The sequence below is a fragment of the Caretta caretta genome, chromosome 5 (assembly GCF_965140235.1).
Source record: "Caretta caretta isolate rCarCar2 chromosome 5, rCarCar1.hap1, whole genome shotgun sequence".
Taxonomy (NCBI): Eukaryota; Metazoa; Chordata; order Testudines; family Cheloniidae; genus Caretta; species Caretta caretta.
Window position 1 is genome coordinate 98,142,091 of NC_134210.1, and position 25,967 is coordinate 98,168,057.

A 25,967-nucleotide genomic window follows, 5' to 3' on the forward strand; every position below is an offset into this window, starting at 1 on the left:
AAGCATTCACAATGCTGTACAAGACACAAAATAAGGCCCTAATACTGCAAATTATTAGTAGGGACATGTGAAATTTTATACCTATGAGTAGTTCTACTGGCTACAGTGGTACTACTCCTGGGTGCAAAGTTATGCAGGACTGGGGCCTAAATCAGTCCCTGCTCCAAAGATCTTACAAAACAATACCTAGGTGCAAATCAGACAACAAAGACAAAAATACCAACAGGGCACTGAACATACATAATATATGAAAGGCATCCTTCTAATGTATATTTTAGTCAGAAGAAATATTAACACACATTGTAGTGGTTCTCATTACAAAAAAATCAGCAAAGTGGGGAGCGAGGGAGGGAAGGGGAAGGAAAATGACAATACGCTCTAAAGAAAGAAAAAACAAAAGATTTGAAAATTATTGCACCAAAATATTTCATTTGATGCCATTATAGAAAGCACAAATTAAAAAACATTGGGGCACATGCTCAGTTGGTGTAAATCAGTGTAGCTCCATTGACTTCAAAGGAGCAATGCAGATTTATAGCAAGTGACAATCCGGCCCATTGTCTATATTTATAGACCCCGCCCCTCCCATCCTCCAGCGACAGAATTACAGACTTTGAATGAAACTCCAAGTACACCAGCTCTTCCAGCCACTAACTCCAAAGAATAGCACTAATTTAATTCCCTGCCAGCTTTGACATGTATTGTAAAAAGAAGTCAACTAATTGGTCAGAATAATAATAGAAACTTTATTGTCCCACTTAATTTGGTATATTCAATAATAAAATAATTTCAGTTCTTCCTTAATTTATCTGAGGGATGATAAAGAATAAAAATCTTTCTTCAGGAAACTGTAGTTTGTATCATGATTGGAAAAACTAGTCCCAGTTTACTGAAACAAAATGAGGAACGATACTTATTTAGATCCCATAGTGGGACAAACCCTAAGTTCCTTATTTAGAGCCAGATTCTGGCCAGCCCCATACTAGTGCATCAGGAGGGGAAGGAGCAGGAAGTTGCCTCAGAACTTGTGTCCCTGCCTGACCAGGATCTCTTTGGCTTTCTGTCCCAAGCTAATGCACCTCCAGATGCTAGTTGCCTGAATGTGGCTGAGGCTTCAGTGGTGGTTTCAATGGGAGCTGTGGGATGCTCAGCACCTTTTAAAACCAGGCTATTAATTATGGCACATAAGTACGGACATAAGAACTTCAGGCCTGAATCAAAAGCCATTGAAGTCTATCAGAGTCCAAACCCTTTAAATGCTTATTTTTGGAAGGCTTAGGGTATGTCTACAATATGAAATTAGGTCGAATTTATAGAAGTCGGTTTTGTAGAAAGCATTTTTATACAGTCGATTGTGTGTGTCCCCACACAAATGCTCTAAGTGCATGTAGTCAGTGGAGTGTGTCCACAGTACCAAGGCAACCATCGACTTCCGGAGCGTTGCACTGTGGGTAGCTATCCCACAGTTCCCTCAGTCTCCGCCACCCATTTGAATTCTGGGTAGAAATCCCGGTGCCTGATGGGGCTAAAACATTGTCGTGGGTGGTTCTGGGTACATATTGTCAGGTCCCCCTTCCCTCCCTCCTTCCGTGAAAGCAAGGGCGGACAATCGTTTTGTGCCTTTTTTCTTGAGTTACCTGTGCAGACGCCAAACCACGGCAAGCATGGAGCCCGCTCAGCTCATTGTCACCGTATGTCTCCTGGGTGCTGGCAGACGCGGTACTGCATTGCTACACAGCAGCAGTTTGTCTTTTGGCAGCAGACAGTGTAGTATGACTGGTAGCCGTCATCGACATAGTCCAGGGTGCTCTTTTAACCGACCTTGATGAGGTCAGGGGTGCCTGGGCAAACATGGGAGTGACTCAGCCAGGTCATTTCCCTTTTAAGTTTCGTCTCATGGCGATTCAGTACTACCGGCAGTGCACTGTCTTTTAATCAGCAGCCAGCAGAAGATGGTCAGCAGTCATACTACACCGTCTTCTGCCAAGCACCCAGGAGATGACAATGGCTAGCGGTCGTACTGCACAGTCTGCTGCCAGCAAGATGTATAAAGATAGATGAAGTGGATCAAAACAAGAAATAGACCAGATTTGTTTTGTATTGATTTTCTCCTTCCTCCCTCCGTGAAATCAACGGCCTGCTAAACCCAGTTTTGAGTTCTATCCTTGAGGTTTTGAGTTCTTTAGGTTCTTGAGGTTTTGAGGGGGCCATTCTGTTTCTCGCAAAGCCACCCCCTTTGTTGCTTTTAATTCCCTGTAAGCCAACTCTGTAAGCCATGTCTGTCAGGGCAATGGCAGACAATCGTTCCACGCCTTTTTTCTGTGTAGATGCCATACCACGGCAAGTATGGAGCCTGCACAGATCACTTTGGCAATTAGGAGCACATTAAACACCACACGCATTATCCAGCAGTATATGCAGCACCAGAACCTGGCAAAGCGAAACCAGGCGAGTAGGCGACGTTAGCGCAGTGACGAGAGTGATGAGGACATGGACACAGACTTCTCTCAAAGCACGGGCCCTGGCAATGCGGGCATCATGGTGCTAATGGGGCAGGTTCATGCGGTGGAAAGCCGATTCTGGACTCGGGAAACAAGCACAGACTGGTGGGACCACATAGTGTTGCAGGTCTGGGACAATTCCCAGTGGCTGCAAAACGTTCGCATGCGTAACGGCACTTTCATGGAACTTTGTGACTTGCTTTCCCCTGCCCTGAGGCGTAAGAATACCAAGATGAGAGCAGCCCTCACAGTTGAGAAGGGAGTGGCAATAGCCCTGTGGAAGCTTGCAATGCCAGACAGCTACCGGCCAGTCGGGAATCAATGTGGAGTTGGCAAATCTACTGTGGGGGCTGCTGTGATGCAAGTAGCCAACACAATCAAAGATCTGCTGATATCAAGGGTAGTGACTCTGGGAAATGTGCAGGTCATAGTGGATGGCTTTGCTGCAATGGGATTCCCTAACTGTGGTGGGGCCATAGACGGAACCCATATCCCTATCTTGGCACCGGAGCACCAAGCCAGCGAGTACATAAACTGCAAGGGGTACTTTTCAATAGTGCTGCAAGCACTGGTGGATCAAAAGGGACATTTCACCAACATCAACATGGGATGGCCGGGAAAGGTACATGATTCTTGTATCTTCAGGAACTCTGGTCTGTTTCAAAAGCTGCAGGAAGGGACTTTATTCCCAGACCAGAAAATAACCATTGGGGATGTTGAAATGACTATAGTTGTCCTTGGGGACCCAGCCTACCCCTTAATGCCCTGGCTCATGAAGCTGTACACAGGCAGCCTGAACAGTAGTCAGGAGCTGTTCAACTCTAGGCTGAGCAAATGCAAAATGGTGGTAGAATGTGCATTTGGACATTTAAAAGTGCGCTGGTGCAGTTTACTGACTCAGTTAGACCTCAGCCAAACCAATATTCCCACTGTTATTACTGCTTGCTGTGCGATCCACAATATCTGTGAGAGTAAGGGGGAGACGTTTATGGCGGGGTGGAAGGTTGAAGCAAATTGCCTGGCTGCTGGTTACGCACAGCCAGACACCAGGGCGGTTAGAAGAGCACAGGAGGGCGCGGTGCACCTCAGAGAAGCTTTGAAAACCAGTTTCATGACTGGACAGGCTACGGTGTGAAAGTTCTGTTTGTTTCTCCTTGATGAAACCCCCCGCCCCTTGGTTCACTCTACTTCCCTGTAAGCTAACCACCCTCCCCTCCTCCCTTCAATCACCGCTTGCAGAGGCAATAAAGTAATTGTTGCTTCACATTCATGCATTCTTTATTAATTCATCACACAAATAGGGGGATAACTACCAAGGTAGCCCAGGAGGGGTGGTGGAGGAGAGAAGCACCAGTAGGGGTGGTGGAGGAGGGAAGGACAAGGCCACACAGCACTTTAAAAGTTTAAAAGTTTAAAACTTATTGAATGCCAGCCTTCTGTTGCTTGGGCAATCCTCTGGGGTGGAGTGGCTGGGTGGCCCCCCCACCGCGTTCTTGGGCGTCTGGGTGAGGAGGCTATGGAACTTGGGGAGAAGAGCGGTTGGTTACACAGGGGCTGTAGCGGCAGTCTGTGCTCCAGCTGCCTTTCCTGCAGCTCAACCATATGCTGGAGCATATTAGTTTGATCCTCCAGCAGCCTCAGCATTGAATCCTGCCTCCTCTCATCACGCTGCCACCACCTTTCAGCTTCAGCCCTCTCTTCAGCCTGCCACTTACTCTCTTCAGCCTGCCACCTCTCCTCTCAGTCATTTTGTGCTTTCCTGCACTCTGACATTGTCTGCCTCCATGCATTCGTCTGTGCTCTGTCAGTGTGGGAGGACAGCATGAGCTCAGAGAACATTTCATCACGAGTGTGTTTTTTTCACCTTCTAATCTTTGCGAGCCTCTGGGAACGAGAAGATCCTGTGATCCTTGAAACACATGCAGCTGGTGGAGAAAAAAAAAGGGACAGTGGTATTTAAAAAGACACATTTTATAGAACAATGGGTACACTCTTTCATGGTAAACCTTGCTGTTAACATTCCATACATAGCACATGTGCTTTCGTTCCAAGGTCGCATTTTGCCTCCCCCCAGCGCGTGGCTAGCCCCTCTTCCCCCCCCCCCCCCGTGGCTAACAGCAGGGAACATTTCTGTTCAGCTATAGGCAAACAGCCCAGTAGGAATGGGCACCTCTGAATGTCCCCTTAAGAAAAGCACCCTATTTCACCCAGGTGACCATGAATGATATCACTCTCCTGAGGATAACACAGAGAGATAAAGAACGGATGTTGTTTGAATGCCAGAAAACATACACTGCAATGCTTTGTTCTACAATGATTCCCAAGTACGTGCTACTGGCCTGGAGTGGTAAAGTGTCCTACCATGGTGGATGGAATAAGGCTGCCCTCCCCAGAAACCTTTTGCAAAGACTTTGGGAGTACATCCAGGAGAGCCGCGAATGCCAGGGCAAATTAATCATTAAAAATGCTTGCTTTTAAACCATGTATAGCATTTTAAAAGGTACTCTCACCAGAGGTCCCTTCTCCGCCTGGCGGGTCCGGGAGGCAGCCTTGGGTGGGTTCGGGGGGGTACTGGCTCCAGGTCCAGGGTGAGAAACAGTTCTTGACTGTCGAGAAAACTGGTTTCTCCACTTGCTTGCTGTGAGCTATCTTCCTCGTCCCCAAAACGTGCTTCTGTGTTGCCTCCATCTCCATTGAAGGAGTCAAACAACACGGCTGGGGTAGTGGTGGCTGAACCCCCTAAAATGGAATGCAGCTCATCATAGAAATGCATGTTTTGGGCTCTGACCGGAGTGGCCATTCGCCTCTCTGGCTTTCTAGTAGGCTTGCCTCAGCTCCTTAAGTTTCACGCGGCACTGCTTCGGGTCCCTGTTATGGCCTCTGTCCTTCATGCCCTGTGAGATTTTGACAAATGTTTTGGCATTTGAAAACTGGAATTTAGTTCTGATAGCATGGATTCCTCTCCCCATACAGCGATCAGATCCCATACCTCCTGTTTGGTCCATGCTGGAGCTCTTTTGCGATTCTTGGACTCCATCATAGTCACCTCTGCTGATGAGCTCTGCATGGTCACCTGCAGCTTGCCATGCTGGCCGAACAGGAAATTGAAATTCAAAAGTTTGCGGGCCTTTTCCTGTCTACTTGGCCAGTGCATCTGAGTTGAGAGTGCTGTCCAGAGCGGTCACAATGGAGCACTCTGGGATAGGTCCCAGAGGCCAATACCGTCTAATTGTGTCCACAGTACCCCAAATTCAACCCAGCAAGGCTGATTTCAGCGCTAATCCCCTTGTCGGGGGTGGAGTAAGGAAATTGATTTTAAGAGCCCTTTAAGTAAAAAAAAAGGGCTTTGTCGTGTGGACGGGTGCAGGGTTAAATCAATTTAACACTGCTAAATTCGACCTCAACTCCTAGTGTAGATCAAGGCTTAACCATTATCTACATTTACAGTGACCCAAAGGCTACGCTGCTTAAGCCTGACTGTATTTTTTTTTAATCTTGTATATTTGACACATTGGGCCAATTTCACCCCTGGTGTAATACCATTGGATTCAAAGGTATAAAGCCAGGAATACACTTACGCCCTTCATTTTTACAGCTTATTTACAGTAAGAAAATAAGTACTGTCAACAACTCTGTATATCTTCCTTACAAATAACTATAGTTTTTCAGGTTTCAGAGTAGCAGCCTTGTTAGTTGATATCCACAAAAAGAAAAGGAGTACTTGTGGCACCTTAGAGACTAACAAATTTATTTGAGCATAAGCTTTTGTGATCTACAGCTCACTTCATTGGATGCATGCAGTGGAGAATATAGTAGGGGGATTTTATATACACAGAGAACATGAAACAATCTCTTTGGTCACTCAATTACAGACCTAAAAGTGGCAATATTACAACTAAAAAACTTCAAAAACAGACTCCAACGAGAGACTGCTGACTTGGAATTAATTTGCAAACTGGACACCATTAAATTAGGCTTGAATAAAGACTCTGAGTGGATGTGTCATTACACAAAGTAAAACTATTTCCCCTTGTTTATTTCCCCCGTACTGTTCCTCACACATTCTTGTCAACTGCTGGAAATGGCCCACCTTGATTATCACTACAAAAGGGTTTTTTTTTTTCCCCCACCTCTCCTGCTGGTAATAGCTCACCTTACCTGATAACTCTCATTACAGTGTGTATGGTAACACCCATTGTTTCATGTTCTCTGTGTATATAAAATCCCCCTACTGTATTTTCCACTGCATGCATCTGATGAAGTGAGCTGTAGCTCACAAAAGCTTATGCTCAAATTTGTTAGTCTCTAAGGTGCCACAAGTTCTCCTTTTCTTTTTATAATTTTTCATAATCTCTCTCATTTTTCAGCATTCAGACTGCCATAGTTTCAAAATACTTTTTGCATCTTTAACTATCACAAGTTTTATTGCATTCTAATAACTGTAGACAAGTTATCTTTACACAGTATACCAGCCTTCGAAAGATATACAGAAAATACCCATGTTCAATGCACAAAGTATATCACTCATCAGTCCTTGGGAGATACTTTGTGGTTTTATGTCCTTTTTATACAGATACAGAATTTACAGTTTTCCTCATTAAGGTCCCCATTCAGCAAAATAGTTAAGCAAGTGCTAAACTTTAAGCACATTAGTAGCCCCAATTAGACTTCTCGTGTGTTTCAAGCTTTGTATGTATTTATGTGCTTTGTTAAATTGAGAACTTATTTCATGCATATTTTTCTGGGCCATCTCCTCTGTAGGTCTTCAGTTTTATTTTGATGAGTTTTCATGTTAAGGAGTTGAGGTGTTCCTTAATTATAATCCTCAAGTTCTAGTTCAAATTCCCAAGGCACTGTAGCTGCTAGACTAGACCACTACTTCCTGTCTGTGAAGTATTTGGTGTAAATGTAATGATTCCCTTCAGGTAGGTGGGACAACTAAGCAGTATTTGCTACTAACTAACATGCATATTGCCATTTGTCATCCTTTTGTTATTACAAATACTGCCAGTGCTGTCTGGTACTCATGTCCTAGTCCTTGATATCAGGACTAGTTTTCATTTTCTGGGCAGCTTTATTTGGGCTTTTTTGATGGAAATCAGATATGTAATCAAATTTATTTTGATTTTAAGTGCTTTAGTGTGATTGCTGTTCTCTCTTTTCCTTTTCCCAGACATATATCTTTCCTTGCTATCACATGATATCACTTATCACAGACTATAAAACTTCATTGTCACTCACTACTTGGAATTTTCTCCATATTTTTAACTATACGTTTTCATTAGGCATAATTAATTGTAATTAAGGTTGTATTTCCAATTCCAGAGCACCATTTAAAGAATATAACTCTTTAAAAAGAGTGACAAGGATTAATTGGTGGAGAGAATTCTAAACAAAGTAGTAAAATCTGCCTATATGTGACTGATTATCTATCACTATGGGCTTCTGAATATAACCACAACAGTTTGCACTTTTCTATAGGTTATTTCAGTTTATAGAAAGCACTCTACTAAGAAACATTATAGTTATTCATCTTCATGGCCTGGATTTGAACTATGTAAAGTCTCTTTTACAAGACTCTGAACTAGATTTTTGGAAAAGTAAGGAGAAGGCACATGGTTAAGACTAACCTCTAGGATTGGTGCAGGTTAGAGAATTCTGTGGGCAATATGAATGTTGCTTTCTAGCCATTATTACCTTGGCCAGTGCTACTCGTTACTTTGATACTATACCCACTTTAATTCAATTTTTAACAACAATTTTAACTACTATGGGCCCAATTCTCTTGGGCATTATGGCCACTTTTTGCCTTACTGCCAGCATCATCTTACAGTCTCCATTTAGACATGTTTTTATTACCAAGTACTTAGAAATGCATGTTTAATTACAATACATCAGTATTAACACTGATCCCAAATATATACTAGTCTTTTGTCAGTAATCTGAAAAAAACCTGTGTGAACTTAACACAAAAGCCTTCTGAAAAGCGAAGTTAATTATATAAAGACACTTCAGTGGCACATATTGATCAGCCTCAAACGTAAGTCCACAGATATAATTTTAACATAAATCACAGTGTTCTATGCTTTTCATATTAAAATTACAGATACATTATTCTCAGAAAACAGCAACAATAAGTAAATTACCAAAAAAGTTCTGTCAGTAGATAAAGATATTACATGATATAATTCCCACCTAAAAGCATCCATTAAAAGAGACTAGTTATATTCAAAAATCAAGATAACCGAAATGATACATTAAAAAACAACAAGCTATGGGTCAGAGTGAACAGCTGTAGTATTGGGATGAATTATGCATTTCTCTGTACTTGAGAAGAATAATGAGTTTATTATTATTATGTTGGCAGTATGCAATTTATAGTGTCCTTAACTATTCATTTCCTTGCTCCTAAGTGTTTGGATTTTGTGAATGATATAATAGGTAAGTCCATTGTTTTTTCATCTTTATTTATTTAGGGTCAGATCTTCTGCTTGTATAAATTTATGTAGCTCCACTAACTTCAATGGAGCAAGCTGGTTGACACTAGCTGAGGATATGGCTCTTACATATTTACATAAATAAATGTCTATCTAGGAACCTACACAACTTGCCATACATTAAATATACAATTGTGGAAGTACAAAGTTAAGTAAACCAAGCAGTCTTCCCAAAATTAAGAATAAATAAACTCCAGCCCAGCCACAAATATCAGCCCGGCATACACATCCCAGCCTTCAAATTACATCGAAAAACCAGAGAAACGAGATAACCTTCGTAGTGTTCTGTGAAGATCAATAGACCTAATTTTAAGGTTTAACCCTTTGCTATCACTTAGAAAAACTTCTGATTTTTTGAATGAAGTTCTCTTTTTGGTTTTGGAATATGCTAAGACATAACAATTAATAGCAGAGTGCAGTAGAAAAAGTGTGTGTATGCAACGGGCCTGAAATAGGGTTGCCACCAGTACTATAGCCTCACTGCTTTCTCACTTACACAAGTGAGAATCAGGAGTCACTTCCTCATTGAAGTTATGCCAGTGTAAAACCAAAGTAAGTGAAAACAAATTGGGCATTATAACACAGAAGTTCTTTGTTATTTATATATTAATTCATCGTTTTGTATTGTCGTGCTGTTGGTTTTACTGTTTGTCTTCAGACACAAGGAACAAAACAATTTCAATAGTTTACATTTTCCCCAGAATTGACCATGCCCCTTCATCTACCATGACATCATTGCCTCTCATGATCTTTCACAAGTATCATAGACAGCATCAATACTCCAAATCAGCTCTTTGGGGCCACTACTGACACCTGCCCTTTGTGTCTTAAAGCTACTGTTGCCATGTCCTCTGGTGAAACAGACTTAACTCAGAAAACCCTAAAGTACTGAGGGAGAGGGCAAAACAAAGAAAGTTACAAACATTTTTTGTGCAGGAATTCCTGAAAATCTCAGCAAACACAATATAGCCTGATATGAGCACTTTTTAAATCCATCACGCTGACTGAACACATGTACAATGCCTCTTGTGTGACTCCATTGGATTCAGTGGAGTTACTCTTGATCTACAAAGGTGCAGTAAGGTGAGAATAAGACCCGCACGGAAATTTTGCAATCAACAGTATCCTCTCTCGAATCTGATGTGGGAACTAGTGCAAAACATTTGACACCGTTAGAAAACCAGACCAACAGCAGGGGCAAGTTAAAAAAAAAATGCAGTATTAAAAAAATACCAGGGATTTAAATTGTTTCCTAAAAGCAGTGGCAAAATGACATGAGATACATGACCCAGACACGAAAACTTAGACAGAGATAGAAATGCAAGAGGCAATAATTTAAGAATTCAGTGGCTGTCACTGAAGGTAAAGATCTAATTTTCCATAAAAATGGGAAGGAGTATAATAGTTGGACTCTACAAGAGAATGATAACTGTTTGCCCTGACAGAGGGTACAGAAGTCTCACCCGAAGCCAGCCCAAGGGAATCTCTGCCGACAATGGTGGGATTATGCAGTGTTGTTTTAGCTCTCTTGGTCTCAGGATAATCAATAAGGTAATATCTTTTTTTGGACCAACTTCTGAAGCAGAGCTCTGGGTAAGCTTGAAAACATTCCTCTCTCACCAACAGAAGTTGGTCCAATAAAAGATGTCACTCACTCACCTGGTCTCTGATATTGTGGTGGTATTGTCACATTTGTAGAATTAACCCCATCTTTCCTGAATTATAACCATATACAAAATGCATCAAGCAGTTCCTAGGTATTGGAGAGGGTTTCCCAAATATTCAAAAGGAAGAGATAGTGAAATCCAAATCCAAAGCCAAATGCTAGTGATGCTTCAAGAGCTCAACCTATGGACCCGCAAAAGGAGAAAGGAACTGATGAAAATTGAAAACTATTAGATATATTAGAACAGTGGTTCTCAACCAGGAGTATGTGTACACCAAGGGGTACGCAGAGGTCTTCCAGGGGGTACATCAACTCATCTTGATATTTGCCTGGTTTTACACCAGGCTACATGAAAAGCACTAGCCAAGTCAGTAGAACCTTAAATTTCATACAGACCATGACTTATTTATTCTGCTCTACAGACGATATGAGTAGTTCTCAAACTGTGAGCGAGTTCACTTGAAAGGGTTTGTCAGGGCCAGTGTTAGACTAGCTGGGGCCCAGGGCAGAAAGTCCAAGCCCAAGGCCCGCCACATGTGGCTGAAGCCAAAGCACGAGTTTTTAAGTGAGGTGAACCTTGGGGTAGGCAAGACAAATCAGACTCCTGAAAGGGGTAGAGTAGTCTGGGACGGCCGAGAGCCACTGCATTAGAACATAGGGTTACCAGACAGGATCAAAATGAATCAATGTAGTCCAGCAGCCTGTCTCTGACAGCGGCCAGTATCAGCTGCTTCAGAGGAAGGTGCTAGAAATCTTGCAATTGACAATAATGACATCAGGGAAACTTTCTCCTTATCCTCAATAGTTAGTGGTTGGCTTAGAGGTTGTCCAATCCAAAACCCTGGTCTATTTTTATGTGTTTATTATTGTAACTCTGGATCTTCTTTTTATCCATAGGAATATTATAATTCATGTTAATTCAGCTTTGTAAACTGCTTTGAGATTCTCTCAGGAAAGGTATTCATCGAAAAGTGATGTCTATAAGAGCTGCAGGCCTCAGCATGTCCAAGAACACTTTAAATTAGGGGCCTTAATGTGGGTTTAGGAAGCAAATTTTAGACACCCCCATTTGAAAATGTTGGGCTAATACTTTGTTCCCAAGCAAACATTTACCTGTTATGCTTTTCATTTTTGAACAAAGAGAAAGAAATTGCTGGGGGCATGAGTGAGATGCTGTTCATCTACACTTACACTTCCATCTTTGTTTCTGACACAGTTTTCTTCTTTCTCTCCATCCCCTCACTTTGTTTAAAAATTATTTTTTTTTAGTGGGCCTTGAAACCTATTTCCCCGTTTGCTCAAGAGTCAACAAATCACAAATATTTGTGATGACAAATGGTAGAAACCACCCACCCATCCATCCATCATCTACTAATGCAACAATGAGAGGAAAAATATTACAGGCTCACTTTTTCTAGAGTTCTGAATACTAATGGTGATGGCTGCTTTTTGCTTAATACTTACTGACCAATCTATGACAAGATACACCCTCATTGTTATTATTAGGCCACACCCATGACTACTCCAAACTTCATGGGGACAGTGAGTAGAGAATTTAGATTCCGCTGGTCCCAAGGCCCAGACCCTTTCCCCTTGACCTAAAGAAGGAGCTTCTCTATCTATTAGCAGTATGAGCCTATGGTGCAAGGCTGAGAAATTCTAATTCCATTCAGTAGAGGCAGTTGCATGTATATACGTTTGCCACCTTATTAGAGCACCATATGCATCTTTCACTGGTGCTCTTTTATTCTTACAAGTGGAGGAAGCCCTTTGCCTCTGTTTGAAATCAGTGCCCAATTAGCTGGGTTTCCAAACCATGCCCATATACTGGGCCATGCATTTACGCTTCTTTGCTAAATTCAACTTAAGAAAAGCATTTCCCTTTGTGTGTATACAATCTAAGGTCGAGAAAACAACCAGTATGTTTAAGTACCAAAATTCAGTTGAGATCAGAGTATAGTTTTCCACAATCACAATAAATCCCAGAAGTTTATAAAAGGCTCAGTAATATACTATGCTGATAGCTACCCCCAAACAGCTGATTAATGGGCAAATATTTACTCAAAACCTTGCAGAATGAAAAGGGGAGGTGGGGAAACCAGGTTGCATTGGAAATAAGCGTGACACTGTATGGGAGATATTTATGATATTGTTGAGTCTGACCTGCCGTGTAAGGTATCTGCAAAAATGTTATAATTTGCCAAATATGATCATCTTGTTTATATGTTTGTATCACCTGTATATTTTGAGTTATAGATACGTATGGTATAGCTGTATTTCCAAACTTGTGCTGTGTTTCTGGGTGACATTCCCAGACAGATTGGCATCGGCACTGCCTAGCCTGTTTGATGGCCCATCAAGGGCTATCAGTGGTGCAACGAACACAATAAAAGACCAGGGATTACACCGTATTAGTCAGCAAGACATGTAGGGGCATGTGGTGGACAGAACTCTAAGGTTGTTCCATGCCATGCATGGTGCAGCTTGTGTTTGGGACACAGGAAGTAGAAGCCACATGGCAAAAGAATATAAAAGGCAGCTGCAACTTCTCCATTTTGTCTTCAATACTGCTTCTTGTCTTCAATCCTGCTTCTTGCCTCTGGAGTGACTTTTCTACAAACTGAAGCTGTGAACAAAGTACTGAATGACTCATACAAGCTATTGATGCATCCAGAGGGACTTTCAAGCTAGCAAACTCACCAATACTGCTAAGAACCTGATACATGGACTTTGAGTCTTTGTATGTATGTGACTGCTTTACCATTTAACAACTCTCTTCTTGTTCTCTCTTTTTTTTTCTTTATAATAAACCTTTAGTTTTAGACACGAAAGGATTGGCTGGCAGCATGGTACTTTGGGTAAGATCCAAACTAATATTGACCTGGTAGCATGGTTGACCCATTGGGGTCAGAGCAGCAGCTGTGTTAGTCTGAACTGTAGCTCACGAAAGCTTATGCTCTAATAAATTTGTTAGTCTCTAAGGTGCTACAAGTACCCTTTCCTTTGGGGGTCAGAAGAACATTTTATATAGTGAGCAGAGTTTTTAAAACAACTTTCACTGTTATGCTAGGTGCTGATTGTTGCCAGAGAACTGGAATGCAATAAAGGGGGCTGTGTGATTTCTTTTTTAGCTTCTCGATAACCTGTGTGGAGGATTAGAAGCACTGTTTGTGACTGGTTGGGAAGTTTAACTTGTGTGATACCTACCAGTCTTGGGAGTATCTGCTCTCTTATTTGCAGCCTGCCCTGAACTTGGCATTTCCGTTGAGGGCTACCCCAGGCACCCTATGCCACAATAAGTACAAGAAAATATTTACTATAGAATTCAGCAGGAATGTTATCATTATGACTCCTACCAGTCTGATCTATTTAAAATGAAAGATGCAATCTATGTGTGATATGGAAAACAGAACAAAGGGTTGGTCATTTATATTCTATTAAGATATTCCTTTAAAGTTACCATGAAGAGTAATACTGCTATTTTGTTAATTACTACTCATTTGTTAATAGATGTGGTAGTTTTCATCTCTGCTTTTTGGACATTATTATATCCCATCAGGGTTTCAGGTCATCTATTTGATGGAGTTAACAATAGTAAGCAAAAATCTCAGTAAAGTATTTATTTTACTCAGTTGTTAATTAGGCTGTTTTCAAAGCACTCTCACTGATGCTTGTCCTGATAAGTAGGACTTTTTAGGGAACATACCACTGCAACTTCAGCCTGTTGGTGACAAAGCTTCTGTTGGGGGAGCTGATACTTCCTTCCCCACCCCTCCATAACATCTCTCCCTTCTTTCCAAAGATACTCCTTTCCTTTATTGATGGCACACTGTTTGTTTTCTTAGGTCATTTGGAAGGTATGTTTCTATAGTACATATGATATAGTTTGCCTGGCACACTTAATCATTGTCATTTGTACTACTGCTGAATTCATGCCAAGTTGGTGTAAAACACTGCCATTCTGATCTGGGAACATTTTACAGCTACTTTGCATGAGTGCGAGTGACTACATAAGGTGCAGGGCAACAGTCATATGCCCAGTATTGTTGTCTTTTAGTTGTCTGTGCAACAGCAGAATTGCCTGGTGGTGGCAATGGTGAGTTTATATTCTCATTGTTTGTCATTTTTTATTTTATAGTGTTGAAGTGTGCTCAGCACTTAACGTGAAAAGTGTACAACCTCTCTATATACACACATGAAATAAACTTATTTTTATTATTTTAATCTTCAACTTTGCAGGTACTATAGTTTTTAATCTTCAACTTTCCATTTCACTATAGTTTTTAGTTAGCCAGGAGGTAAATATCAGTAACAGTTATGCAGCATTTCATCTTCTGGAAAGTTCAGTATTAAACAATACATTTCTTAATGAGAGAACTAGACAGTTAATTACATATGAACAAATCAAATGCACAATCTTACTGTAGAGCAGTAATCACTCAGTTGATCAAGAAATCTACTACATCCATAACTTTTGTGAAGGTGTACATGTATGCACTGTAGACTTTGGCTGGCCCAGAAGAGATGAGAGAAATAACTAGCTAATTCAGAGACAGAGTCTTTCTTATACCAAATCCATATCTCCCAAAGTGGTCCAGAAGATACACAACCCAACCCAACCCAACCCAACCTGCCCCCTCCCCCCCCCCAGCTAACACGCACACCCACACACCATCTCTGGCTACTACACAAAAGACACAAATCAATTCTAGGTGTTCACCTCTTTTGACCATAGGTTTGGACCACCTTATCATAACTTTGGTAGATAGATTACTGTAGAGGAAGGTGGACATGGGCTGGGAGGAGTGGCGTTAAAGAAAATTCTAAGGGGATCTTTCCTCTCTTTTGGCTGTTGGTCTGAAGTTTGTTACCCTTATGCATATGTATGCACTTTTCTCAAGAAACATTTTCTACTTCCCCTGTATTGTCATGGCTTCAACACTGGGGAAATCTCTCCCCATTGCACTAGTACTGATGAAGCTCTATTGTGCTAGCAGCAGTAGAAAAACTGTTGTCCAGCTCTGCTTTGTTGAATTAAATGGCAAACAAGGAAATGTGGCTCCCACAAAGAGATCTAACTCCTGGCTGCCTCCCTTGAAAAATGAGTAGGACCCTGGTATGCTTAAAATCACAATCTCTGTGGCCCCTTGTTAGTAACAGAATGTACCAGCCACGTCAATATTGCAGACATCCACAGAAATAACTACTAAAAACAAGGGAAGAGATAGGGGGGAGGGGGCGGGAGTCAAGAACTTTAGGCCCTCAGCAGGGACTGAATCCCCCTCTGGTGCAAAGGTCTTAGCTGGCTCGGTGGGAGTGGACTTTTGCTCTTCCCTGCACCAGCTTTGCTGAATTTGGCCGAATGCAATGAAACTTACTGTGACAGAAAAATGTAAGAACGGGTAAGGGGATGTCACAGATATATGAAAAATTAAAAAAGGGGTCATGAAATGGAAAATTCTGCCGAAGCAAAGGCTCCCAAACTCCAGATCAAATAAAGACAGCAGCATATGTTAGAGAAATGGTTGAATTTTCAGCCAAAGGTCTGTCACAGTATGCAGGAACTCAAATACATACAAAAATATGAAAATACTTTATTACTACAAGGGTATCATTATTCTTTATGATAGGTGAATTTATTGTGACAACATCCAAAAATTGCTCTGGGCCCTGAATACTATCAGCACTGATATTGTCAAGGTGTCTGCAAAAACCCAGTGGAGAAGCAGAGTGCTCTGGGGAATGTTACAAAACTAGACTACATGTGACATGGCCAATTTTTGCAGAACAATTACTTCTCATAGTTTCAATTCAAAAGAAGTACAGAAGGGTCTAAAGGAGCCCTTTCACCTTGAAAGAATAGAGGAAAATATTTTGGAGAATAGATGGGGGAAAGTGCTAGTCATTACCAGTTCACAGATTGACACTTGTGCTTTCTATAATGATATCAATGTTTTTTTAAGATGTGCTTCAGGATAAAAGCCTAAGGCCTGATTCTGCTCTCTTTAAGTCAATGGAAGATTTGCCATTTACTTCAAAGGGAACAGAGTTGGCCCACATTAGATGCAACAAGTGCCTGATTCATCTCCAGCTGCAGTCAGTGGTAGACTTCTCATTGACTTTAATAAGAGTTGGATTAGATCTCAAAGGAGCTGTAGGTGTTCACTGCAATCTTTTCACTTTTTTCATGTACAAATATTTAGAAAGAAGGAGATCAACCTGTGTCACAAAGTTCAGGTTTTGAGATACAGAGTTTTGGTTCAGGGCCATCTGCAGTTAAACAAGAGGCAAGGCTTCTGTTGTCTATTGTTTTAGATACATATCAAATCCAGAGTTTTTAGGATAAGGGATAGGTGAATAGGTTTTGATGGAATAAATATCTGTACCTTTGTCTAAAACTTGAGGCTAATCTGACATTCCCCCAAAAATGTGTCCAACAGTTTCTTTCTTTCATTGCTTTTCATTTATGTCTTACTGCACTTCTGGGTTCCAGATGGACCAAAAAGCAGAAGTGCTAAAATGCACCAAGAAAGCATGTGTGCAGGATTTGCAGACCCTAAGTGTTCAGTAAATATCCAAATCAAATCTCAGAACTTTCTAAACTTCAGCCATCCCTGCTTAAAATAATCTCTGATCCACCTTTGTTGTGTGATGTAACTTGCAAAAATATAAATAACTATCCATTGGAACTGCTCTGCCAGGGACAGCAGCTTGGAGATTCCAGACAAGAGGCCCTGCCCTCCCATGAATCCATGAAGATTTCAGGCCTGCACCTGGAGTTTGCACTTCAAATGCCAATGCCACTGGTCAGAAGGGTTCCAAAGAAATGGCAGGAGATACACGTCAAGCTCTTTAAATCCTATGGCTGATTTCCTGCAGGAGGGGGCAATCAGGTTCTAAATGTGGGGAACATCTTATACTGTAGTATGAGGAAGTTGAAAGGAACTGTGTGTCTGCATTACAATAACCTGATTTATACATATGATGGGGGAGCAATGAAAACAGGAAAACCAGGAAAATTCTGGTCACTATCTTCAGTGGACTTACCCTGGATTTACCCTGATCTAAACACTATTAAAATCTGGTCCTAAGTTTCCTAACTTGTCAAACCAGTGGGGAGGGATGTAGCTGTGTGATTCCCACTAAAACCAGTGGCAATTCTGCAGCAACCCTCTGCTTTAACTCTGCAAATGCACCGCTGCATTGGTGCTTGCACCTATTTATTTCTTTTTTTAGAGAGAAAAAACCCAGAAGTTTTTCAGCTGTAACTGGAGCCTCCTCAAAGCTATGAAAAATTTATCTTGCTTACTATTGCATCAGTATCATCTTGGGCACTGAACTTCTCAGATCTCACAAGACCAGTGAGGTCAGAGCTGGTCAGTATTTGAATGGGAAACTATCAAGTAAAGAAAACGGCTGATGCAGGAAATTGGGTTTGTAATTCAATTGGTGTTGCTCTTGCCTCTGAGTCAGTACTAAATTAATGCTCTGATCGCAGGGTGACTCCAGCATTAAATCCAGTCTCTGCCTCATTTTCCCATCTGGAGTCTGATACATAAGCCATAAACAAAACAGATCCAAAATCAGCTGGGTCTTTGGTTACTTGATCACAGGCTCTCCCAAATGGGTTTCAACCCGCTTCCCAACCCAATTGTAGTATAGAATCAGTTAAAGGAGTCAGGGAACTTCCTTTCTCCCCAACCTGAGACCCTGGAAGAAAGCTTATACTTGCAGTGGGTTTGCAGCAGACACTGCTTTAGTGACCAGGGTGACTTCCTCCACCACAGTGGAAAGTATCCAAACAAAACCTGAACCCACATACATAAATGATTTTCCCTGTCCAAGGTTTCTTCCTCTTCAGTCCTTTAGTTCTGCTGTCCCTAACAGGTCTGTCCCAGAGAGACCCATAATCAGCAGCTACCACTCTTCTCAACGTCTTTCTCCATCATGATAGAGAAGGTTTATATAGCAGGCCTTAAATTTATGCCCAAGTTAGCATAATGCAGGAACAGATGCCTATCCTTAAAGGGCCCATACACCCTATTATATCCCACTATGGTTTTGGGAACAGTGTGTTGCTGGAGTTGTAGGCCAAATATTGCTCTCCTAAACACTGACAAAAATCCACAATAATTCCATTGACTTCAGTGGAGATACTAAACTTTACACCAATGTAACAGACCAAGATCTGGCCTGATACTGTTTGGATGAGGAGTAAAATGAAGATCTTGACAACTTACACTTTTTGTAGTCTGGGGCTGTTAATTTAAGTGTCCAGGCCAAATTCTAATGCACAATTACAATTTGCTACCTAAATTTGAGTTTCCACTGGATACTGTATACTTCTTCACTTCCTTGTCCTAAGCCTTTAGTAACAAGGGCTGGAATAGTAGCCATGGAATTAGTATGTAGTTTGCCTTATATCCTGTCCGTGTGCTGGGGGTATTGTGTCTCTTTAAATCCATGCATACTTCATCTGCATAAACACTGTTTATTCAGGATTCCTGCAGGCTCTGTGTAAATTTCACTTTAGCAGTTTTTATTGGTATTCAAAGAGAAGAGGGTTTTCACTGACATGCCATTTTGAGCCTTCGTCCCCTTACAGCCTTTCTGTTCCAGTGGCTGCAGTCACAGAGGTCAGAGCAAACAGCTTCCTTTTTAAGTCAAAGCCTAGGCAGCAAGGTGTGTAAAGAGCTAGCTTAACCTCTCTACATATCAAGTATGTCATTCCATTTATGCTTAGCTTCCAGCATCAAACTGGTGAATGAGAGTACAAAAGTAACTGCCCTCAAGCCAGAGTCTCCACACACCTCTCCTGAAGAGTGCTGTTGTCACAATGCCACCATGCCAGATTCCCCCCCCCCCCCCCCAGGTGTTTGTTAATAGCATGGCTAAAGGTTCAAAGGAGGTTTGATTGCAATTTTTGTTTGGTAAGGATCAGAATTTTACTATTTTACAGTAAAAAGACCCACTTCCTCTCATTGCCCCCAGTTGAGTCAGATATAAGCAGAGCATAATCTATGCCTCCTCGTCACAAGAGCTCTCTAGCACCAAGACAACAAATTCAAAGGCCCTGTATGAATCTTATTCTTCCACCAACCACTGGTATTGCTTCTGTGTTATGTAACAATTCAACCTCTCATCGAGACTTGACTAAAATCTGCTACATTTGACTATCCTGTCAGTAATGCATTTTTTTGGCACTTGAAGTCAGATACCAATCACAGTGTATGGCGTTATTGTACAGTTGAGTCACACTAGCAAACCCCAGGACATATTTGTGTGTAAAAACTTTATATTGATCAGGTTTCATTAGGACAGATGAAATGGTAGGAGCACTGTGTTTCAGGCTGAATTTTAAAGGGATACTGCTGCATAGTTTTTATTATATAGGGTTACGTTGTTGCCATGCTTGCCAGTGTGTATAATACTTTGTAGCTTCAAAATAATAAAATTATATGCACATCCTCTTATTTTCCCATTAAAAATGTCATATTTTTATTTGTTTCCCCCCCCATTGTCAACAGGACTATGTAGTAACAACCACACTGAATAATATTAATAATTTATTCCTTGAAACACCACTGTGAGGTGGGTAAAATTATCTACATTATCCACATCGTGATATTAATTAAGGAAGATAGGTGGAGACCAAGCCCACACAGCAAGCCAGTGGCAGGAGTTGAGATTAGAACTCTGGCTTTAGTTCCCCAATGTGGTTTGATTTTGGCTACTACTTTGTTCCCTGGCATCTTCAATAATGTTAGTTCATTTTTAGGAAAAGTGATTGCCAATTAACTTCTTATGCATCTGCTGCCTGACAGGCTAGCTTGTTCTGTTGCAAAGGTTTGTGTAGGTCCTATATAAACACTGGTTTATTTTTTGAAAAAAATCACTTCAAAAGAATTTAGGGTTTAAAATATGAATGATAAAAGAGAAAAAGTTGGAATCCAAGGGTCAATACTCCTCACTAGATTTTAGGAGTCTATTCCTCTTTCCCCACTCCCAGCATGGGTGAAAGTTACCCTGGTGCAGCAGGACTGTACAAGACCTATGCAGCTGTCATAAATATAAAGGGAAGGCTAACCACCTTTAAATCCCTCCTGGCCAGAGGAAAAAACCCTTTCACCTGTAAAGGGTTAAGAAGCTAAAGATAACCTCGCTGGCACCTGACCAAAATGACCAATGAGGAGACAAAATACTTTAAAAGCTGGGGAAGGGGGGGGGCAAAGGGTTCTCTCTGTCTGTGTGTTTTTTCTTTTACCAGGACAAGAGCAGGAATGTAGGTCAGAACTCCTGTAAAGTGTTAATAAGCAATCTAGTTAGATATGCGTTAGTTTCTGTTTTGTTTAAATGGCTGATAAAATAAGTTGTGCTGAATGGAATGTATATTCCTGTTTCTGTGTCTTTTTGTAACTTAAGGTTTTGCCTAGAGGGACTCTCTATGTTTTGAATCTGATTACCCTGTAAGGTATTTACCATCCTGATTTTACAGAGCTGATTCTTTTACTTTTTCTTCAATTAAAATTCTTCTTTTAAGAACCTGATTGCTTTTTCCTTGTTCTTAAGATCCAAGGGTTTGAGTCTGTGTTCACCTATGCAAATTGGTGAGGATATTTATCAAGCCTTCTCCAGGAAAGGGGGTGTAAGGCTTGGGGGGAAAGACGTTTCCAAGTGGGCTCTTTCCCGGTTATATTTTGTTAGACGCTTGGTGGTGGGAGCAATAAGGTCCAGGGACAAAAGGTAAAATAGTTTGTACCTTGGGGAAGTTTTAATCTAAGCTGGTAAAAATAAGCTTAGAGGGGTTTTCATGCAGGTCCCCACATCTGTACCCTAGAGTTCAGAGTGGGGAAGGAACCTTGACAGCAGCCTTTAAGCTTCTTCTTAAACTTTATTTTGAATTTCACCTGACTAAAGTAATTTCCACTGGATTCAATAGGAGTTAATCATATCCTCAGGATGTAAGAAAAAGGGCCTGAAAAATGTCTTGGTGTCCAATATGGCGCTTAAACTGTCTTGGAGCATCACTGAAATATGGAGACAATCTAAGGACAAAATGTTGAGTCCTTAATGAGAATATCCCATTTTCCCCTCACGCCACATTAACTGCTATTTTTTTCCAGCTATCTTGGGATAATCTTATTGTGTGACAGGAGCTCAAGGATGTACTCAATGCCATACTGAGGTGAAGGAGCATGACTAGGAGGCCAGGAGAGTAAATAATCAAACAGGTGGTTAGATATACATTCAATCAGGGTCTCATCCAAATCCCATTGAAATCAATGGAAAGATTTATATCCAGTTCTCCCATTGAATCAAGCCTCTAGTGACACATGAAGCAACAGTATTTACAGTTAGACTTAAGCTACTTCTGTGGTTTTGTGGAATGTGTGCTCTAAACGGAAACATTTTACTCTTCCTAAACTTCTTCAAAACTCTTGGTTTATATCTTTATTAATTCAATGCATGATACACTGACAATCCACAAAAAGGGCCTAATAATCTTGACAAAATGGACTTTTAAAAAACCAGGATCCAGTCTCCCCTCAAAATTGGAGAATTCGTAGCAAATTAAACAATTTTGTCTGCTGCCAGGAGAAACAATTTTGATGGCATGTCTTTTTAGAAACCCAGAAGAAGGTGGCAACAAGCCAGGGTAAAAATTAAATGGCAGTATAATCCTCCAAGGAATATAGTTAGATATTTCTTTTAATGGAAACTTTGTTTTCCAGACTGCATGCACTTTATGCACAAACACCAACAACATCTGCTGCTGCTGGTAACAGCTGACCTCTTAATCACAAGCTACTCATTTCAGAATGACTGCAGGCTGTCAGAAGAAAAGTCTTCTTGAGAAGTCTCTTTAGCAACAAGACTGAAAATAAACAATCATCTTTTACCTTCCATTTTCACAGGAAATACAATAAGCCTATAGATATGAAAATCAGTCAATGCCTACAGCGAACACCACATCAAACCAACAGGAGGAAGATAGCCTGACTTCCTCTGCTCTATTCTATGAGCATTGTGCCATCATTCAGTATCTTTGTTTTTTAGTCTAGATTTGTCCAATCAGGATAATTTTTCCCCTTCATTTTCATGCCATTTGTCTTACGGTTTGAGCTCCAGAAGTTTTATTATTGTTACTTGATTACTGGCACCTGTTTTCTGCCATTGTTCTAAAGCTGTGTGTTTCTGGCCTCGCTGTTTCCTTTGTTTGAAGGCTGGATTATCAATTGTTTGGCAAAGCTGGATCTAGGCATGTGGCAAATGTGCTGCTGCACAGAGATCTATACTTTTAGGGACCTTGCTTTGTTAAGGACCCCAGGCAGCATGTACCCTATGCAGTGATGTATTAGGACCTCTGCACATCTTAAAGGATGAATTATGAGGGCCTAAACATTCTTCCACTTTCCAAAGTCTCTCCCCCACATATCCATTTTCTAACTGATGAAACCCTTCAATCCATGTTCTTTGTATCTAATAAGGAACTAGATTTCAGACTAGGGGCCTTCAGAAATGATTAGAGTGCTGACTCTCTACTTCCCTAATTTGCAGAACTCCTCCCATACCCACTTAATGACTCACCCAGCTATCAAATCCTCCCATCCTTATATATGCTGTGTGTGTGTTACAGAAGTCAGCCTGAGGCACTGCATGTCTTACATTGCAAAAGGTCCTGAGCAGTGTAAGCCACTGAACGATAGAATAGATTGGCACTATGCTAAATGTGCTTCAAACCAGGCAGAGATGGAGGAGCTCTGATTCCTGTACTCCCCACTTTGCTATAAAATTTGGTGGTGTTTTTGCTGCCCGGCTTTCTTGTTGGCTCCAACCGTGAAGTCAGAGTGATAGAAGAGATGTAGGGCCCACTTTTCAGAGATGCTGATCACCCATAGTTAGTTATTTTGAAAAAATGTATCTCTACTTTCTCCCTGATCACTTCATATATATATATATATATAGTTAATATATTTTATATTATATAATAATGTTTCCACATTCTCAAAATGATTTAACATTATTGAAATGAAATATTTCATATTTCAGGAGGGGGAGAGAAGACTTATTAGATCCTTTTTCTTCCTTTACATAAGTGAGATGAAGGGAAAGAAAAGTTTTGCTGTCATCTTCCCAAGAATGATGAATAAAGAAAAGGAGCCAGGCCAGCACTGTTAGCAATAGATAGATTCAGGTTTGGTAAATCAAATGTCTTACATAAAATCTTAGTCTGCAGAAGAGAACAGTGAGGGGGAGATTTGATAGCAGCCTTCAACTACCTGAAGTGGGGTTCTGAAGAGGATGGAGCTCGGCTGTTCTCAGTGGTGGCAGATGACAGAACAAGAAGCTATGGTCTAAAGTTGCAGTGGGGGAGGTCTAGGTTGGATATTAGGAAAAACTATTTCACTAGAAGGGTGGTGAAGCACTGGAATGGGTTACCTAGGGAGATGGTGGAATCTCCATCCTTAGAGGTTTTTAAGGCCCAGCTTGATAAAGCCCTGGCTGAGATGATTTAGTTGTGATTGGTCCTGCTTTGAGCAGGGCATTGGACTAGATGATCTCCTGAGGTCTCTTCCAACCCTAATCTTCTATGAATCTGCTATAAATGTATGATTTCTGAATCCAGGATCTTTCAAATTCTGAAGTTTATGATTTGGATATATTCATGATCCTAACCGCTGTATTGTGAGGTTTTTTTGCCTTACTCTAAGAAAATTACAAGAACTGGTTGAATTGTTTTGGCTGGAACAGTTTTCCTATCAAAAAATGCAGTTTCCTCAAAAATCAAATCATTGTGGGAGCATGTTGATTTCAACAACATTTTGGATGGAAAAAAGCTGAAATAAATGTTTTGACTTTCTTGTTTTCTCTCAATAACATCAAAAAGTTTCATTTAGATAATAAACAATTTCATTCTGATAAAGCAAAAATGAAACATTTTCACTCCATCATTTTGATTCATTTGACTTTTATATTTAAATGTTAACCTTAACGTGATATATATAGTTAATATATTTTATATTATATAATAATGTTTCCACATTCTCAAAAATGATTTAACATTATTGAAATGAAATATTTAAATGGTTCCAAATATGGTTTTGGAACACGATGGAGGGTATTAATTTTTGTTCTGCAGGAAATTGCAATATTTTGTCTTTTCATTCTGATTTGGAACAAATTTTGAAATGTTAGCATTTTCCACAGAACAAAAATTCTATTTTCCAACCAGCTCTGAGCATTGCTGTAAAGAAGAACTAAAATATGTAGATCAGTGATGGGAAGGAGACAGCAAATCTCTGATTATGTGTATAATCAGAATGTGGATATTCTTGCTACTTTTAGAACTTGGGACAATTGATATTTCTCCCTAACAGAAGATTGACCAGCTGATTATGAAACATTTATTTCTATTTTCTCTGGTTAGTAACATATTGAAAAAAACAAAAGCTATCTTCTACTTCCTCTTCCACTGAGCCCTTTATTTTTCCTTGCCAAAACATTGTTCAGTTATATAATCTGACCTCCATTTATTTTAACTGGTGATACAGAGCTTAATTTTGTGCAACTCTTTGATATATTTTTCTGGTTTGTTAGACTGTTTGCCTAGTAAATATTCTAGCCTGGGATTTTCAAATGATCCTGAGTATCTACCTACCTGGGAGACCACCTCTCTCCCATGACATAGTGGAAGAACAGAGGTCAGCAAAAGCACTTGCACTAGATCCCCCTCTTATAAGAGAGAGGGGGCTGCCAACAGTGTTTTCTATAAGGGCCCCAGGACTTTGAAACATACTCTCCCTTTTAGTCTGGAATAGCCTAATTGGTGACCTGCCAGGCACACTGCAAGAGCCATTGGATAGAGGTTTTGGAAAAGCCTGAGAGTATGTTCTCAGAGACAATTCGGATGGAAAGGAGCTCTTTTTGTAGCTGATTGCCTGGCTGGCTGAGCTGCGTTAATTTGTTCCTGTGTAAATATTTGTTTTTCTTAGATGCTGCTGTACGTATTTTGTTATTGTAAAATTAATTGTCAGGGCTCCTAGAGGTTTTGTATAGATTTTTTTTTACTCTTACTTAAATACAAACAAACAACAATAAATAAGGGAGTTTTAGTGGGATTGGGGTGCCTAACTACCTTAGTCTCTTTTGGAAAACTCAGTTCTAATTTCCTCAGTATCATCATGAATGGTTACTATAATGAAGGGTTGCATTGCTCTGCAAAGCTATTACCATGTGATGCTGTAACTTTCTCCTTCCTGTTATGAAAAAAAAAAAAAAGATCATGCACAGATTGTTGCTATT

The 25,967-nt window shown here is 40.6% G+C and overlaps 1 long non-coding RNA gene across 1 annotated transcript in view; it reads right to left on the minus strand.

The window, feature by feature from the left end:
* Nucleotides 1-3,864: 3,864 nt before the first annotated feature.
* Nucleotides 3,865-25,967, minus strand: part of LOC142072196 (uncharacterized) — a 179,393-nt gene continuing 157,290 nt past the window's right edge. The window contains exon 3 of the long non-coding RNA XR_012668587.1: nt 3,865-4,426. This is a non-coding gene — a long non-coding RNA (uncharacterized LOC142072196). The remainder of the gene's footprint in view (nt 4,427-25,967) is intronic.